We start from the raw sequence: 18343 nt of genomic DNA, 5'->3' as shown, positions 1-18343 counted from the left end.
GTACACACTGATAGCTAATTTTTAAACACCAATCAAGGGAAGTGTAGAGTGTTTCATTATCAGCAGTGACTTTACCGTATGAATGCTTGAATTTCTATTTCATAGAAAAATAGTGGCTCAACGAACACGATGGTTACCAGTCCAATATCCTTAATTATAGAAATTAATCGTCCTTGTGTAGGTTTCAATGTTGGAAAATCATTCCTTGAGTGTATTCAATTCAGTTTCGTATTAAATACTTGAATTTCTATTTCATAGAAAAATAGTGGCTCAACGAACACGATGGTTACCAGTCCAATATCCTTAATTATAGAAATTAATCGTCCTTGTGTAGGTTTCAATGTTGGAAAATCATTCCTTGAGTGTATTCAATTCAGTTTCGTATTAAATACTTGAATTTATATTTCATAGAAAAATAGTGGCTCAACCAACACGATGGTTACCAGTCCAATATCCTTAATTATAGAAATTAATCGTCCTTGTGTAGGTTTCAATGTTGGAAAATCATTCCTTGAGTGTATTCAATTCAGTTTCGTATTAAATACTTAAATTTATATTTCATAGAAAAATAGTGGCTCAACGAACACGATGGTTACCAGTCCAATATCCTTAATTATAGAAATTAATCGTCCTTGTGTAGGTTTCAATGTTGGAAAATCATTCCTTGAGTGTATTCAATTCAGTTTCGTATTAAATACTTGAATTTATATTTCATAGAAAAATAGTGGCTCAACGAACACGATGGTTACCAGTCCAATATCCTTAATTATAGAAATTAATCGTCCTTGTGTAGGTTTCAATGTTGGAAAATCATTCCTTGAGTGTATTCAATTCAGTTTCGTATTAAATACTTGAATTTATATTTCATAGAAAAATAGTGGCTCAACCAACACGATGGTTACCAGTCCAATATCCTTAATTATAGAAATTAATCGTCCTTGTGTAGGTTTCAATGTTGGAAAATCATTCCTTGAGTGTATTCAATTCAGTTTCGTATTAAATACTTGAATTTCTATTTCATAGAAAAATAGTGGCTCAACGAACACGATGGTTACCAGTCCAATATCCTTAATTATAGAAATTAATCGTCCTTGTGTAGGTTTCAATGTTGGAAAATCATTCCTTGAGTGTATTCAATTCAGTTTCGTATTAAATACTTGAATTTATATTTCATAGAAAAATAGTGGCTCAACCAACACGATGGTTACCAGTCCAATATCCTTAATTATAGAAATTAATCGTCCTTGTGTAGGTTTCAATGTTGGAAAATCATTCCTTGAGTGTATTCAATTCAGTTTCGTATTAAATACTTGAATTTCTATTTCATAGAAAAATAGTGGCTCAACGAACACGATGGTTACCAGTCCAATATCCTTAATTATAGAAATTAATCGTCCTTGTGTAGGTTTCAATGTTGGAAAATCATTCCTTGAGTGTATTCAATTCAGTTTCGTATTAAATACTTGAATTTCTATTTCATAGAAAAATAGTGGCTCAACGAACACGATGGTTACCAGTCCAATATCCTTAATTATAGAAATTAATCGTCCTTGTGTAGGTTTCAATGTTGGAAAATCATTCCTTGAGTGTATTCAATTCAGTTTCGTATTAAACACGTGAACGGCCATACCACGCAGATAAAACCTAGTGTCTTCAGCTCCCAGAAGTTAAGCTGCGTCGGGTCCCGTTAGTACCTAGAAGGGTGACCGTCCTTGGGAATACGGGATGCAATGTTGGCAAATCAAACCTTTTATAACCAGCAAGAGTTTCGTAAAATGAATCAAAGTTTTAGTTAAAACCATCTCGTGGCTGAATTTTGATACTTTATTAAACGCCATCTAGGGGTGAATTTTGATATTTCAACTCGTACACACTGATAGCTTTAATTTTTAAACACCAACAAGGGAAGTGTAGAGTGTATTCATTATCAGCAGTGACTTTACCGTATGAATGCTTGAATTTCTATTTCATAGAAAAATAGTGGCTCAATGAACACGATGGTTACCAGTCCAATATCCTTAATTATAGAAATTAATCGTCCTTGTGTAGGTTTCAATGTTGGAAAATCATTCCTTGAGTGTATTCAATTCAGTTTCGTATTAAATACTTGAATTTCTATTTCATAGAAAAATAGTGGCTCAACGAACACGATGGTTACCAGTCCAATATCCTTAATTATAGAAATTAATCGTCCTTGTGTAGGTTTCAATGTTGGAAAATCATTCCTTGAGTGTATTCAATTCAGTTTCGTATTAAATACTTGAATTTATATTTCATAGAAAAATAGTGGCTCAACCAACACGATGGTTACCAGTCCAATATCCTTAATTATAGAAATTAATCGTCCTTGTGTAGGTTTCAATGTTGGAAAATCATTCCTTGAGTGTATTCAATTCAGTTTCGTATTAAATACTTGAATTTCTATTTCATAGAAAAATAGTGGCTCAACGAACACGATGGTTACCAGTCCAATATCCTTAATTATAGAAATTAATCGTCCTTGTGTAGGTTTCAATGTTGGAAAATCATTCCTTGAGTGTATTCAATTCAGTTTCGTATTAAATACTTGAATTTATATTTCATAGAAAAATAGTGGCTCAACCAACACGATGGTTACCAGTCCAATATCCTTAATTATAGAAATTAATCGTCCTTGTGTAGGTTTCAATGTTGGAAAATCATTCCTTGAGTGCATTCAATTCAGTTTCGTATTAAACCGTCAACGGCCATACCACGCAGATAAAACCTAGTCTCTTCAGCTCCCAGAAGTTAAGCTGCGTCGGGTCCCGTTAGTACCTAGAAGGGTGACCGCTTGGGAATACGGGATGCTGTTGGCATCAAACCTTTTATAACCAGCAAGAGTTTCGAAAATGAATCAAAGTTTTAGTTAAAACCATCTCGTGGTGAATTTTGATACTTTATTAAACGCCATCTAGGGGTGAATTTTGATATTTCATCTCGTACACACTGATAGCTAATTTTTAAACACCAACAAGGGAAGTGTAGAGTGTTTCATTATCAGCAGTGACTTTGTAACGCACCTGACGTGCTTGCAGGCGCGTTGCAGAGAAAAGATAAGAGAGTTTACTTGGGGGGAATTTAAACACACTGTATTTCTGTGAGAAAAGGGGGGAGAACAAAGAGAGAGAGAGAGACTGAGAACTTAAAGTTTATACTGGATTACGGGGGAGGTAAACGAGAGATGCTCATTTACCACCGTTACGGGACAATACTGAAAAAACAACTGAACTAAAAAAGGGGGCAAGGGCTTCTTAACGTTAACATAAATTTAAAGGGCCCTTGCCACCTACAATCCTGCCCGTGAGGGCAGCACCGTAGGTGACAGCGGGCCCACCTGTCCACAGGTACAAACAAAAGGGAACAAAACAAAAGAGAACAAAACAGTTTTTAGGAAGACAAAATTACCACCCCCAAAAAAAAGGCACGTCGACGTTCAATTTTCTTTCGGCAGGAGCCTCTTGTAGGAGCTCCGAGGGCCACAGAGGATCTGGTGATGGTCTCCCACCTTGCAGAGATTGCAGCACCGAGGATGCGGGCAATCGACCAGGGTGGTGTGGCCAGCAACAGAGGTGGGCAAAAAACACCCGAAGCAACGATGCTGCGTGAAAAGAAGCTCCAGGCGATCTTGATTGGTGAGAGTCATAAACTCCTCACATTCCGCAATCTTCAACGTGCAGCGGTAAGATCCCGGCTTCTCCAAATGCTCGGGCAAGAAACAGCGGATGGTCGGGGTGTGACGGGGCACAACGTACTTCGGGGCGTCGGGAATTGGAACCGTTACGTTGACGTTTTCGGTTACCTCCTTTTCCCGAATGTTGCGCAGCAGGTCTCCAACAAACCCACTCAACATTTTCTCCCTCTCAGCTCGGTAGTGGACCTGGACGTTGACGAGATCTTCAGCTCCCTGAGCGATTTCTTCGTTCAGGCGAAGGACCACGCGCTGATGGGCGTAAATGACGTCCACGGCTTCCTTTCGGGCTTGAACCAAATGAAGTTGATTTTCATTTAGATTCCGCACGCACTCCTCTTCCTTTTCACGGGACTCCTTCAACTTGTTTTTGATGGATGCGGCGGATTCGGCTGGATTTTGGGCCATAGTGAACGTTGACGGCGAGAGATGATTAGCACACACAATGATGAAGTAGCACACACCAAGTCAAGGGGTAAACTGTCGCCTGCTGTTCGTAAGGGACTAAACAGTTTCCCTAAGCGGTCAAGGGTTAAACAGTAGGCGACCTAATTTCGCCTTTGCCCTTTGAACTAAGTATAGGTGGCGTTGCCGTCGGAAATTTTACAATGCGGTTTTGGAGTTCCCACTTTTTACAGTGTTACATATGACTATAAACCAGTTTTACATTTTACATTCTGACATTTGACATTCTACAATTTTACAATTTTACCATTTTACAATTTATACCCATTTTTTTTTACTTTTATACAAGAATTTACTATTTACATTACATTTTGACCTAACGATCTCGATTTTTACTCAGTTGACCCAATTTTTTCACTTTTTTCGTAAACGTCCTGCTCTTTGGCCGTAGCCATAACACAGAGCTTAGTCACTGGACGAATACAAGGGTTTTTGTGGTTGCTGATTTGCACTTTTACCACTCGTACAACGTTATCAGAGTCACTGGGGAGAACCTCTATCACTTTTCCCAACGGCCATTGTCCACGTAGAGTATTCGGCTCAATGACGAGTACTAGGTCTCCGACGGTAACGTTTGGCCGATTTTCCGACCATTTTCTCCTTTCCGTCAGGTGTGGAACGTATTCACGAAGCCATCTGTTCCAAAAATGTTGTATGATGGCCTGGCTTTGAAGGAATTGTTTTGCTGTGACGTCCATGTTCTCAGAATCTCCCAACTTTAGCGGCACGTAGGGACGGGCTCCTCCATGAAGAAAGTGATTCGGCGTTAACGGATCGGGATCTTCGGGATCCATGCTGAGGTGGGTTAGTGGCCGAGCGTTCAAAAGGGCTGCTACTTCTGCGATCACCGTTCTTAGGACCCGATCGGTGACTAAACGATTCCCGACGCTGACCTTCATCGCTCGTTTGCACGATTGCACGAGCCTTTCCCATACTCCACCGAAATGGGGTCCGTGAGGAGGAGAAAAATGCCACTCTATTTGTTGGCATGCCATCTTCGACTGCAACTCCTGGTGTTGTTTGATTAACTCCGTTAGAGCTTGTCGGAGTTCTTGTTTCCCAGCTACGAGATTTGTTCCGTTGTCACTGTAAACAACGTTCGGCTTTCCACGTAAACTCACGAACCGAGTGAAACATAGCATGAATTCTTCGAGACTGAGGCCGTCGGAGACTTCTAGGTGAACGGCTCTAGTTGTTAGGCACGTAAACAGGCATACCCAACGTTTCTCGTGTCTACATCCTCTTCCACCGACTCGTACCGTTAGAGAGCCGAAGTAATCGATTCCCGTATATGCGAAAGGTGGAAGATAGGGAGTAAGCCTGTGAACTGGTAACGATGCCATGAGTGGCGGAATGGGTTTCGATGATCTCCGCTTGCAAGGCCAGCAGGTGTTGACAACCGATTTGATGACGTTACGTCCAGAGATTATCCAGTAACGTGAACGTAAATCCGCCAACAATCTTTCAGATTTAATGTGGAGATTCCGTGTGTGATGATTCCATACAATCCGCTGCGTCAGGAGTTGATCGGCTGGAAGTAGGATGGGATGCTTTGTGGAATAATCAACTGGAGCCTGAAGTATACGTCCGCCTACACGTAGCTGACCTGTTTCATCCAGAAAAGGCCTAAACGTGCGTAGTTTTGACTTCAGGGGCAACTCCAAGCTCTTTTTCAAGGCGTAGATTTCTTCCGCAAATGCCAGTCCTTGGGTGCGTTTAACACAAAGCGTGAGGGCCGTCATCATTTCTTCGGCCGTCAACTCCCCCACGGTTGGCTTGTAAATTCCCATCTTAGCTCTGGCGTTGGTCGCGAACCTTCTGCACCAAGCGATAACTCTTTGGATCTTGAGCAAGCTGGAATACTTCTTTACACAGTCATCAATCGGGTGATTTTCATCTTCCGTTTTGACTGCGAAGACTCGAATTACGTTAACGTCCCTTTCTTCCGGCTCTGTGATCTCTTCCCAAATATCCCACTCCGACGGATCGAGTTTCAGGAACGATGGACCCTCGTGGAATTTCACCAACTCGTCGACGTTCTTCGGGTCAATGCCACGACTACACAGGTCCGCTGGATTGTTAATTCCGGAAACGTGACGCCATTGTCTTCGATTCGTGTTCCGGAGGATTCTGCCAATCCGATTGTTCACGAAGGTTTCAAATCGGCAAGTGCGGGAATGGATCCAACGTAAGACGGTTTGAGAGTCGGTGTGGAAGGTAACTTCACGTAAATCGATTTCGAGCTCCCGACAGATTACTAGGGCGATATTTAAGCCTTCTACAGCAGCCTGCAACTCTAATCTTGGGATCGTGAGTCCTTTTACTGGTGTTACGTGTGTTTTAGCCATGACAAAGGATACGTTGATCGACTGGTCTTCGAAGATGAAACGGAAGTACGCCACAGCTCCAAATCCTTTTGTGCTTGCATCCGTAAATACATGCAGGTGCTGCTGCGTCCAACGACCACGTTGATGCCGGAAACATCTTGGTACTGTTAACAACTCCAGGTTATCCAGATGCTCGTACCAGTAGTGAAAGCGTTGGCCTAATTCTTCGGGGATAGGGTCATCCCAGCCGATCCTTTTCTCGTACGTCCATATATCTTGCAGAAGTGACTTCATTAAGAAAACAACAGGAGCGACGAGTCCCAACGGGTCGTAGACACTGGAGATTATACTGAGGAAATTCCTTTTGGTGAGAACGTCATGGCTAGGCTGCTTCCGTATCTTGAACGTCAGCATATCCGTTTCTCCGTTCCACATCACTCCAAGTGTTCGCTCGATGGGCAACTTCTCCAAATCAAGGTCCAGTGTTGGTGAGGCCAAACCGAACTCACGTAGAGCCGATATAACCTTCCTTGATGAGGACGTCCACTTCGTTAGATTGAAACCGCCTAGTTGTAAGAGATTCTTCATCTGGCGGGCCCGTTTTACTGCCCCGTCTTCGGAATCAAAGGAATCGAGGTAGTTGTCAACGTAAAAGTTTCTTCGAACGCTCTCTGCTGCCTCCGGATACTGGTCGCGATGATCGTCTGCAGTCCGATTTAGGGCGAAAATACAGGTCGTTGGTGAAGATACCGATCCAAAGACGTGGACAGTCATTTGGTACGTTAACGGAACTTGATTACTGCCAGGCGTTCGATAGACAAACCGGTAGGCCGCCTGGTCTTCTACTGGGACCTTCACTTGGTGAAACATCTTCTCGATATCTGCGCCAACTGGTACCAGGTTCCTTCGGAAGCGTAGTAGGACACCGAGTAGGCTAACGAGAAGATTGGGTCCACGTAACAGGTTCTGGTTGATCGACGTTCCCCCATACTCGGCGGCTCCGTCGAATACAACTCGAACTTTTGTCGTAGAGCTGGATGGGCTTACGACGCCGTGGTGCGGTAAATACCACGTTCTACTTGACTCTTTCCGCAACTCTTCGGTCGTGAGGAGTCTGGCGTGATCCAGGCCGATGTACTCCTTAACAACTGCATCATACTTCTCGGCGAAGTCTACATCTCGTTGAAATCGCCTCTCCAGAGAATAAAGTCTCTTCAATGCAGTTGCCCGATTGTCCGGAAGGTTTACGTTGTCGGTTTTCCACATAAGGCCGACTTGATACCGGTTACCAACATTCTTTACTGTTGACTCGAGGATACGTTGCCCACGTAGATCGTCTTCGGAGAGAACAGGCTGCTCCATGTCTACGTCTTTCGCCTCCAGCTGCCAAAATTTCTTGACTAACTCGTTGAGGTCTTCGGGACGTTCCTCTGCTACTATGTGGGCGATGAACGGACGCCCATCTTGTGGCGGGCCCGTTTGACCACCCAGGCACCAACCAAACGGTGTTTTGAAGGCGATAGGCCCAATTGTTCCAGCCGGCGGCTTGACGGAATCTACGTGATCGTGGGCTTCTGCTACGTCAATTCCAATTAATACTCCAACGTCTTCGGGTTGTATGTTCGGGACATCAAGACCGCGTAGGTGTGTCCAGGACTCCATCTGACGAGGGTTGATTGGAGGATTTGGCGTCACCTTCAAATTGTCGACGGCGTAGGCGTGTTTAACTTCAAATCGGCTTGTTCCATCGACGGATGAGAGGGAGAAATCCACAACCGCAGCTTGGACGTTTGATGTGGCTCCATCATAAGAGACAACGTTGATACGTTTATGCTGACCAACGAGTCCCAACCTTTTTACTAAATCTCTCCTGATCAGTGTGGTGTCACTTCCGGTATCCAGGAATCCGAAAGTGTCGACCCATCTTGTGCCGACGCTAATACGAACGGGTACAATCTTGAAACGTACACGTCGCTTTACCGGTTCCTTCTGGGTTAGTGTCCCGAGGAATGCAGTCGATGTAGACGCTGATGGAGACATTTGATCCGATAGTTTACTCCGTGGGATGAACTCGGACCCGTGAAGCAAGGGATGGTGTCTTGATCCAGTGCATCGACCCATGGTACATTTGATGTCCCTGGGACACTCCTTGCGTTCATGTTTGCCGGTTAGGCATAGTAGACACCTCCCGGACTTAAATACGACTTCAGCCCTTTTCGTGGGCGTGAAAGACATAAACAGGTTACAGCTGGCCAAGTTGTGAGCCCTGCCGTTACAAGCTAGGCACCTCCATTGGTCAGTCTTTTCGGCCGCTTTCTCCTCCGTTTTCGGTTGTTTTCCCTTGGGAGCAGCCTCCGGAGGTGACGACGCCGTTGATTTAGAGCCTTCTTCTGTCGAAACGTGTCCAATGGTCGACGTGTGAGCAGCGTTCTGTTTCTTGACAGGCTTCTTCTCATCAAACCGTACTTTGGACGTCGACGTAGGCAAGGACTCAAATACGTTTTTACCATGTTGCTTACTCATGGATTTTACTGTTACCCAGTCGTCCAGGTCCAGAACGTTCAGCTCTGCACCCGTTCTCTTTCGTTTTTCATTCCACTTCTCTTTAAAGTACGTCGTCAGCTTTGCTTCCATGGCCATCAGAGTAGTACGGCTATGAAGCTCGTGGGCATATCTTGATTGTGACAGCGTGACCACTGCTCCATGCAACCGGTTTGCAAAAGTCTTGAGGCTCGCCGCATCTTGACTCTTCAAAGGTGGAATCTGCAGCAGGTCGTCGAGGTACGTTTGATCCATGACTTCGGTGCGGCCGTAAACTGCATCGAGTCGTTCCCACACCACGGAGTACATAGCCTCATCGGCGAGGCACTCGCCGATCTCATTCCGGACCTCCTTCGACAGCAGCTCTTCCAACATGAACAGTAGGGCAGGAGAACCGTTGTATTCTTGTTCGTATAAGGCTCGAAATTTAGCCTTAAACCGGGCGTAGTTCTTCGGATTTCCATCAAACGGCTGGATCGTGAAGGTCGGAGTACGTGGACGACTACAGCAGCCGCCATGAGGATGGTTGGAAGGGCCAGCGGCAGGTGGAGGTTCAGGGGTCGTGTCCGAACTCTCCGAAGACGTATCGTGCCCAGGGGGTGGGCATGGATTGCAGGTTGAAGGCATGATGGGCAAGGGTCTTCGGGTAGGATCCTGTGCAGAGGTACCGGCTGGAACGTAACGATTGGACAAGTCTCTACGGTGCATTACTGTGGCCTCAATTGACTTTAAGGACGCCCGAGCAGGGATGTCTTGTGTAGCAGCGAGTGACTGTGATCGTTTTGGAAGGCGTGTCTCTTGGTCCAGAACTTGCTCTTGTATCGTTCTCAGATGGATCTTGTTGACTTCCATCGTTGTTTTTAGACCTTCAATCTGAGCATTTAGGTCCAAGTTAACCTCTTTGATCTTCTGATCCATTTCACGTAGACTCTGACGTGAATCTTTCACCAAGCTGGTGTTAGCGGCGATTTCTGATGACGTCTTTTCCGCGCTGTCAATGAGTTTGCTCAGGTGCTCACCCATGCCTTTCAGCGCCTTGCTTAACGTTTCCGTAGCCGACGTGGTGCTCGCTTCCATCTGGATTCTTGCACGTTCCATCTTGACTTCCAGTTCCAATATCTGTTTCTGGATGCACAGATCACGCTGGCTGGGTTGACCAAGGGAAACATTTGACGTCGAACGGGTAGACCTCTTCTGTGATAGCGTGGTACTAACTGTGACGTCTGAAGCTGTCGTACCAATAGAGCTGGCTGAGTGACGTGACGACGTGGCATACCTAATGGCGAAGTTGAGGATTTCCACGTGGTCGGTGTCGAATTGTACCTCCCATTTTTCACATGCTTGACGTTGTGGATCCGTAATGTCGGGCAAGCTCTCCATATACGTGTGGTGAAGATCTTTGACGTCTTCGTAGATACGAATTAATTCGTCTCGCCATGCTGCAACTTGCAACTTCTTGAGTCTGATGGCTCCCAACTTGTGATCTACCACTGCCTTTCTGAGCTGATTCGTTAACTTCGTGTGGGCCGCCTTTCTTCTCCCACGTTTCTGCTTGAGATCGTTGTCTGGGAGGAGGGGGCCTTCATTCTTCATTGCTTCTGGCTTCATTTCGTCTTCTATAGAGATATTGCCGCCCGACTCAATACTCTCGGCTTTTGCTACGGCTTCACTCATGACGTAGAAACGTTCAAAGACAAGGAAGTAGTCACACGTAAATGGATGTCGATGATTCACGTAGATACAGCGACGATACAGTCAGATACGTAAAGGCGTGGTAGACCGGGTTTTGCCTTCAGGATGGCGTGGACGTGTGTCAAAGTCTTACAAAGGGGAATACCCGACAATTTTACTGAATCTAACAAGTTTTACTAGGGATAACAAGAGAAATGCACGTGTTCGTTAAATCCCGGGTTTCGGCACCATTTGTAACGCACCTGACGTGCTTGCAGGCGCGTTGCAGAGAAAAGATAAGAGAGTTTACTTGGGGGGAATTTAAACACACTGTATTTCTGTGAGAAAAGGGGGGAGAACAAAGAGAGAGAGAGAGACTGAGAACTTAAAGTTTATACTGGATTACGGGGGAGGTAAACGAGAGATGCTCATTTACCACCGTTACGGGACAATACTGAAAAAACAACTGAACTAAAAAAGGGGGCAAGGGCTTCTTAACGTTAACATAAATTTAAAGGGCCCTTGCCACCTACAATCCTGCCCGTGAGGGCAGCACCGTAGGTGACAGACTTTACCGATGAATGTGAATTTCTATTTCATAGAAAAATAGTGGCTCAATGAACACGATGGTTACCAGTCCAATATCCTTAATTATAGAAATTAATCGTCCTTGTGTAGGTTTCAATGTTGGAAAATCATTCCTTGAGTGTATTCAATTCAGTTTCGTATTAAATACTTGAATTTATATTTCATAGAAAAATAGTGGCTCAACCAACACGATGGTTACCAGTCCAATATCCTTAATTATAGAAATTAATCGTCCTTGTGTAGGTTTCAATGTTGGAAAATCATTCCTTGAGTGTATTCAATTCAGTTTCGTATTAAACCGTCAACGGCCATACCACGCAGATAAAACCTAGTCTCTTCAGCTCCCAGAAGTTAAGCTGCGTCGGGTCCCGTTAGTACCTAGAAGGGTGACCGCTTGGGAATACGGGATGCTGTTGGCATCAAACCTTTTATAACCAGCAAGAGTTTCGAAAATGAATCAAAGTTTTAGTTAAAACCATCTCGTGGTGAATTTTGATACTTTATTAAACGCCATCTAGGGGTGAATTTTGATATTTCATCTCGTACACACTGATAGCTAATTTTTAAACACCAACAAGGGAAGTGTAGAGTGTTTCATTATCAGCAGTGACTTTACCGATGAATGTGAATTTCTATTTCATAGAAAAATAGTGGCTCAATGAACACGATGGTTACCAGTCCAATATCCTTAATTATAGAAATTAATCGTCCTTGTGTAGGTTTCAATGTTGGAAAATCATTCCTTGAGTGTATTCAATTCAGTTTCGTATTAAATACTTGAATTTCTATTTCATAGAAAAATAGTGGCTCAACGAACACGATGGTTACCAGTCCAATATCCTTAATTATAGAAATTAATCGTCCTTGTGTAGGTTTCAATGTTGGAAAATCATTCCTTGAGTGTATTCAAATCAGTTTCGTATTAAATACTTGAATTTCTATTTCATAGAAAAATAGTGGCTCAACGAACACGATGGTTACCAGTCCAATATCCTTAATTATAGAAATTAATCGTCCTTGTGTAGGTTTCAATGTTGGAAAATCATTCCTTGAGTGTATTCAATTCAGTTTCGTATTAAATACTTGAATTTCTATTTCATAGAAAAATAGTGGCTCAACGAACACGATGGTTACCAGTCCAATATCCTTAATTATAGAAATTAATCGTCCTTGTGTAGGTTTCAATGTTGGAAAATCATTCCTTGAGTGTATTCAATTCAGTTTCGTATTAAATACTTGAATTTATATTTCATAGAAAAATAGTGGCTCAACCAACACGATGGTTACCAGTCCAATATCCTTAATTATAGAAATTAATCGTCCTTGTGTAGGTTTCAATGTTGGAAAATCATTCCTTGAGTGTATTCAATTCAGTTTCGTATTAAACCGTCAACGGCCATACCACGCAGATAAAACCTAGTCTCTTCAGCTCCCAGAAGTTAAGCTGCGTCGGGTCCCGTTAGTACCTAGAAGGGTGACCGCTTGGGAATACGGGATGCTGTTGGCATCAAACCTTTTATAACCAGCAAGAGTTTCGAAAATGAATCAAAGTTTTAGTTAAAACCATCTCGTGGTGAATTTTGATACTTTATTAAACGCCATCTAGGGGTGAATTTTGATATTTCATCTCGTACACACTGATAGCTAATTTTTAAACACCAACAAGGGAAGTGTAGAGTGTTTCATTATCAGCAGTGACTTTACCGATGAATGTGAATTTCTATTTCATAGAAAAATAGTGGCTCAATGAACACGATGGTTACCAGTCCAATATCCTTAATTATAGAAATTAATCGTCCTTGTGTAGGTTTCAATGTTGGAAAATCATTCCTTGAGTGTATTCAATTCAGTTTCGTATTAAATACTTAAATTTCTATTTCATAGAAAAATAGTGGCTCAACGAACACGATGGTTACCAGTCCAATATCCTTAATTATAGAAATTAATCGTCCTTGTGTAGGTTTCAATGTTGGAAAATCATTCCTTGAGTGTATTCAAATCAGTTTCGTATTAAATACTTGAATTTATATTTCATAGAAAAATAGTGGCTCAACCAACACGATGGTTACCAGTCCAATATCCTTAATTATAGAAATTAATCGTCCTTGTGTAGGTTTCAATGTTGGAAAATCATTCCTTGAGTGTATTCAATTCAGTTTCGTATTAAATACTTGAATTTCTATTTCATAGAAAAATAGTGGCTCAACGAACACGATGGTTACCAGTCCAATATCCTTAATTATAGAAATTAATCGTCCTTGTGTAGGTTTCAATGTTGGAAAATCATTCCTTGAGTGTATTCAATTCAGTTTCGTATTAAATACTTGAATTTATATTTCATAGAAAAATAGTGGCTCAACCAACACGATGGTTACCAGTCCAATATCCTTAATTATAGAAATTAATCGTCCTTGTGTAGGTTTCAATGTTGGAAAATCATTCCTTGAGTGTATTCAATTCAGTTTCGTATTAAACCGTCAACGGCCATACCACGCAGATAAAACCTAGTCTCTTCAGCTCCCAGAAGTTAAGCTGCGTCGGGTCCCGTTAGTACCTAGAAGGGTGACCGCTTGGGAATACGGGATGCTGTTGGCATCAAACCTTTTATAACCAGCAAGAGTTTCGAAAATGAATCAAAGTTTTAGTTAAAACCATCTCGTGGTGAATTTTGATACTTTATTAAACGCCATCTAGGGGTGAATTTTGATATTTCATCTCGTACACACTGATAGCTAATTTTTAAACACCAACAAGGGAAGTGTAGAGTGTTTCATTATCAGCAGTGACTTTACCGATGAATGTGAATTTCTATTTCATAGAAAAATAGTGGCTCAATGAACACGATGGTTACCAGTCCAATATCCTTAATTATAGAAATTAATCGTCCTTGTGTAGGTTTCAATGTTGGAAAATCATTCCTTGAGTGTATTCAATTCAGTTTCGTATTAAATACTTAAATTTCTATTTCATAGAAAAATAGTGGCTCAACGAACACGATGGTTACCAGTCCAATATCCTTAATTATAGAAATTAATCGTCCTTGTGTAGGTTTCAATGTTGGAAAATCATTCCTTGAGTGTATTCAAATCAGTTTCGTATTAAATACTTGAATTTATATTTCATAGAAAAATAGTGGCTCAACCAACACGATGGTTACCAGTCCAATATCCTTAATTATAGAAATTAATCGTCCTTGTGTAGGTTTCAATGTTGGAAAATCATTCCTTGAGTGTATTCAATTCAGTTTCGTATTAAATACTTGAATTTCTATTTCATAGAAAAATAGTGGCTCAACGAACACGATGGTTACCAGTCCAATATCCTTAATTATAGAAATTAATCGTCCTTGTGTAGGTTTCAATGTTGGAAAATCATTCCTTGAGTGTATTCAATTCAGTTTCGTATTAAATACTTGAATTTATATTTCATAGAAAAATAGTGGCTCAACCAACACGATGGTTACCAGTCCAATATCCTTAATTATAGAAATTAATCGTCCTTGTGTAGGTTTCAATGTTGGAAAATCATTCCTTGAGTGTATTCAATTCAGTTTCGTATTAAACCGTCAACGGCCATACCACGCAGATAAAACCTAGTCTCTTCAGCTCCCAGAAGTTAAGCTGCGTCGGGTCCCGTTAGTACCTAGAAGGGTGACCGCTTGGGAATACGGGATGCTGTTGGCATCAAACCTTTTATAACCAGCAAGAGTTTCGAAAATGAATCAAAGTTTTAGTTAAAACCATCTCGTGGTGAATTTTGATACTTTATTAAACGCCATCTAGGGGTGAATTTTGATATTTCATCTCGTACACACTGATAGCTAATTTTTAAACACCAACAAGGGAAGTGTAGAGTGTTTCATTATCAGCAGTGACTTTACCGATGAATGTGAATTTCTATTTCATAGAAAAATAGTGGCTCAATGAACACGATGGTTACCAGTCCAATATCCTTAATTATAGAAATTAATCGTCCTTGTGTAGGTTTCAATGTTGGAAAATCATTCCTTGAGTGTATTCAATTCAGTTTCGTATTAAATACTTAAATTTCTATTTCATAGAAAAATAGTGGCTCAACGAACACGATGGTTACCAGTCCAATATCCTTAATTATAGAAATTAATCGTCCTTGTGTAGGTTTCAATGTTGGAAAATCATTCCTTGAGTGTATTCAAATCAGTTTCGTATTAAATACTTGAATTTATATTTCATAGAAAAATAGTGGCTCAACCAACACGATGGTTACCAGTCCAATATCCTTAATTATAGAAATTAATCGTCCTTGTGTAGGTTTCAATGTTGGAAAATCATTCCTTGAGTGTATTCAATTCAGTTTCGTATTAAATACTTGAATTTCTATTTCATAGAAAAATAGTGGCTCAACGAACACGATGGTTACCAGTCCAATATCCTTAATTATAGAAATTAATCGTCCTTGTGTAGGTTTCAATGTTGGAAAATCATTCCTTGAGTGTATTCAATTCAGTTTCGTATTAAATACTTGAATTTATATTTCATAGAAAAATAGTGGCTCAACCAACACGATGGTTACCAGTCCAATATCCTTAATTATAGAAATTAATCGTCCTTGTGTAGGTTTCAATGTTGGAAAATCATTCCTTGAGTGTATTCAATTCAGTTTCGTATTAAACCGTCAACGGCCATACCACGCAGATAAAACCTAGTCTCTTCAGCTCCCAGAAGTTAAGCTGCGTCGGGTCCCGTTAGTACCTAGAAGGGTGACCGCTTGGGAATACGGGATGCTGTTGGCATCAAACCTTTTATAACCAGCAAGAGTTTCGAAAATGAATCAAAGTTTTAGTTAAAACCATCTCGTGGTGAATTTTGATACTTTATTAAACGCCATCTAGGGGTGAATTTTGATATTTCATCTCGTACACACTGATAGCTAATTTTTAAACACCAACAAGGGAAGTGTAGAGTGTTTCATTATCAGCAGTGACTTTACCGATGAATGTGAATTTCTATTTCATAGAAAAATAGTGGCTCAATGAACACGATGGTTACCAGTCCAATATCCTTAATTATAGAAATTAATCGTCCTTGTGTAGGTTTCAATGTTGGAAAATCATTCCTTGAGTGTATTCAATTCAGTTTCGTATTAAATACTTGAATTTCTATTTCATAGAAAAATAGTGGCTCAACGAACACGATGGTTACCAGTCCAATATCCTTAATTATAGAAATTAATCGTCCTTGTGTAGGTTTCAATGTTGGAAAATCATTCCTTGAGTGTATTCAAATCAGTTTCGTATTAAATACTTGAATTTATATTTCATAGAAAAATAGTGGCTCAACCAACACGATGGTTTCCAGTCCAATATCCTTAATTATAGAAATTAATCGTCCTTGTGTAGGTTTCAATGTTGGAAAATCATTCCTTGAGTGTATTCAATTCAGTTTCGTATTAAATACTTGAATTTCTATTTCATAGAAAAATAGTGGCTCAACGAACACGATGGTTACCAGTCCAATATCCTTAATTATAGAAATTAATCGTCCTTGTGTAGGTTTCAATGTTGGAAAATCATTCCTTGAGTGTATTCAATTCAGTTTCGTATTAAATACTTGAATTTATATTTCATAGAAAAATAGTGGCTCAACCAACACGATGGTTACCAGTCCAATATCCTTAATTATAGAAATTAATCGTCCTTGTGTAGGTTTCAATGTTGGAAAATCATTCCTTGAGTGTATTCAATTCAGTTTCGTATTAAACCGTCAACGGCCATACCACGCAGATAAAACCTAGTCTCTTCAGCTCCCAGAAGTTAAGCTGCGTCGGGTCCCGTTAGTACCTAGAAGGGTGACCGCTTGGGAATACGGGATGCTGTTGGCATCAAACCTTTTATAACCAGCAAGAGTTTCGAAAATGAATCAAAGTTTTAGTTAAAACCATCTCGTGGTGAATTTTGATACTTTATTAAACGCCATCTAGGGGTGAATTTTGATATTTCATCTCGTACACACTGATAGCTAATTTTTAAACACCAACAAGGGAAGTGTAGAGTGTTTCATTATCAGCAGTGACTTTACCGATGAATGTGAATTTCTATTTCATAGAAAAATAGTGGCTCAATGAACACGATGGTTACCAGTCCAATATCCTTAATTATAGAAATTAATCGTCCTTGTGTAGGTTTCAATGTTGGAAAATCATTCCTTGAGTGTATTCAATTCAGTTTCGTATTAAATACTTGAATTTCTATTTCATAGAAAAATAGTGGCTCAACCAACACGATGGTTACCAGTCCAATATCCTTAATTATAGAAATTAATCGTCCTTGTGTAGGTTTCAATGTTGGAAAATCATTCCTTGAGTGTATTCAATTCAGTTTCGTATTAAATACTTGAATTTCTATTTCATAGAAAAATAGTGGCTCAACGAACACGATGGTTACCAGTCCAATATCCTTAATTATAGAAATTAATCGTCCTTGTGTAGGTTTCAATGTTGGAAAATCATTCCTTGAGTGTATTCAATTCAGTTTCGTATTAAATACTTGAATTTATATTTCATAGAAAAATAGTGGCTCAACCAACACGATGGTTACCAGTCCAATATCCTTAATTATAGAAATTAATCGTCCTTGTGTAGGTTTCAATGTTGGAAAATCATTCCTTGAGTGTATTCAATTCAGTTTCGTATTAAACCGTCAACGGCCATACCACGCAGATAAAACCTAGTCTCTTCAGCTCCCAGAAGTTAAGCTGCGTCGGGTCCCGTTAGTACCTAGAAGGGTGACCGCTTGGGAATACGGGATGCTGTTGGCATCAAACCTTTTATAACCAGCAAGAGTTTCGAAAATGAATCAAAGTTTTAGTTAAAACCATCTCGTGGTGAATTTTGATACTTTATTAAACGCCATCTAGGGGTGAATTTTGATATTTCATCTCGTACACACTGATAGCTAATTTTTAAACACCAACAAGGGAAGTGTAGAGTGTTTCATTACCAGCAGTGACTTTACCGATGAATGTGAATTTCTATTTCATAGAAAAATAGTGGCTCAATGAACACG

General features: G+C 40.8%; 8 pseudogenes; all 8 read left to right on the top strand.

Annotated features, from left to right (window-relative positions):
- The first annotated feature begins 2718 nt into the window (after positions 1 to 2718).
- On the top strand, positions 2719 to 2837 carry LOC123467926 (annotated as a pseudogene).
- An 8764-nt stretch (positions 2838 to 11601) lies between these two features.
- On the top strand, positions 11602 to 11720 carry LOC123467925 (annotated as a pseudogene).
- Positions 11721 to 12689: 969 nt separating this feature from the next.
- Positions 12690 to 12808, top strand: LOC123467924 (annotated as a pseudogene).
- Positions 12809 to 13777: 969 nt separating this feature from the next.
- On the top strand, positions 13778 to 13896 carry LOC123467923 (annotated as a pseudogene).
- A 969-nt stretch (positions 13897 to 14865) lies between these two features.
- LOC123467922 lies at positions 14866 to 14984 on the top strand (annotated as a pseudogene).
- A 969-nt stretch (positions 14985 to 15953) lies between these two features.
- Positions 15954 to 16072, top strand: LOC123467921 (annotated as a pseudogene).
- A 969-nt stretch (positions 16073 to 17041) lies between these two features.
- Positions 17042 to 17160, top strand: LOC123467920 (annotated as a pseudogene).
- An 816-nt stretch (positions 17161 to 17976) lies between these two features.
- On the top strand, positions 17977 to 18095 carry LOC123467919 (annotated as a pseudogene).
- The last annotated feature ends 248 nt before the right edge of the window (positions 18096 to 18343 follow it).

Source organism: Daphnia magna, unplaced genomic scaffold, assembly GCF_020631705.1.
Source record: "Daphnia magna isolate NIES unplaced genomic scaffold, ASM2063170v1.1 Dm_contigs254, whole genome shotgun sequence".
NCBI classification, from domain to species: Eukaryota; Metazoa; Arthropoda; class Branchiopoda; order Diplostraca; family Daphniidae; genus Daphnia; species Daphnia magna.
The sequence above is the reverse complement of the archived record's forward strand: the minus strand, read 5'-3'. Positions and strand labels throughout refer to the sequence as shown.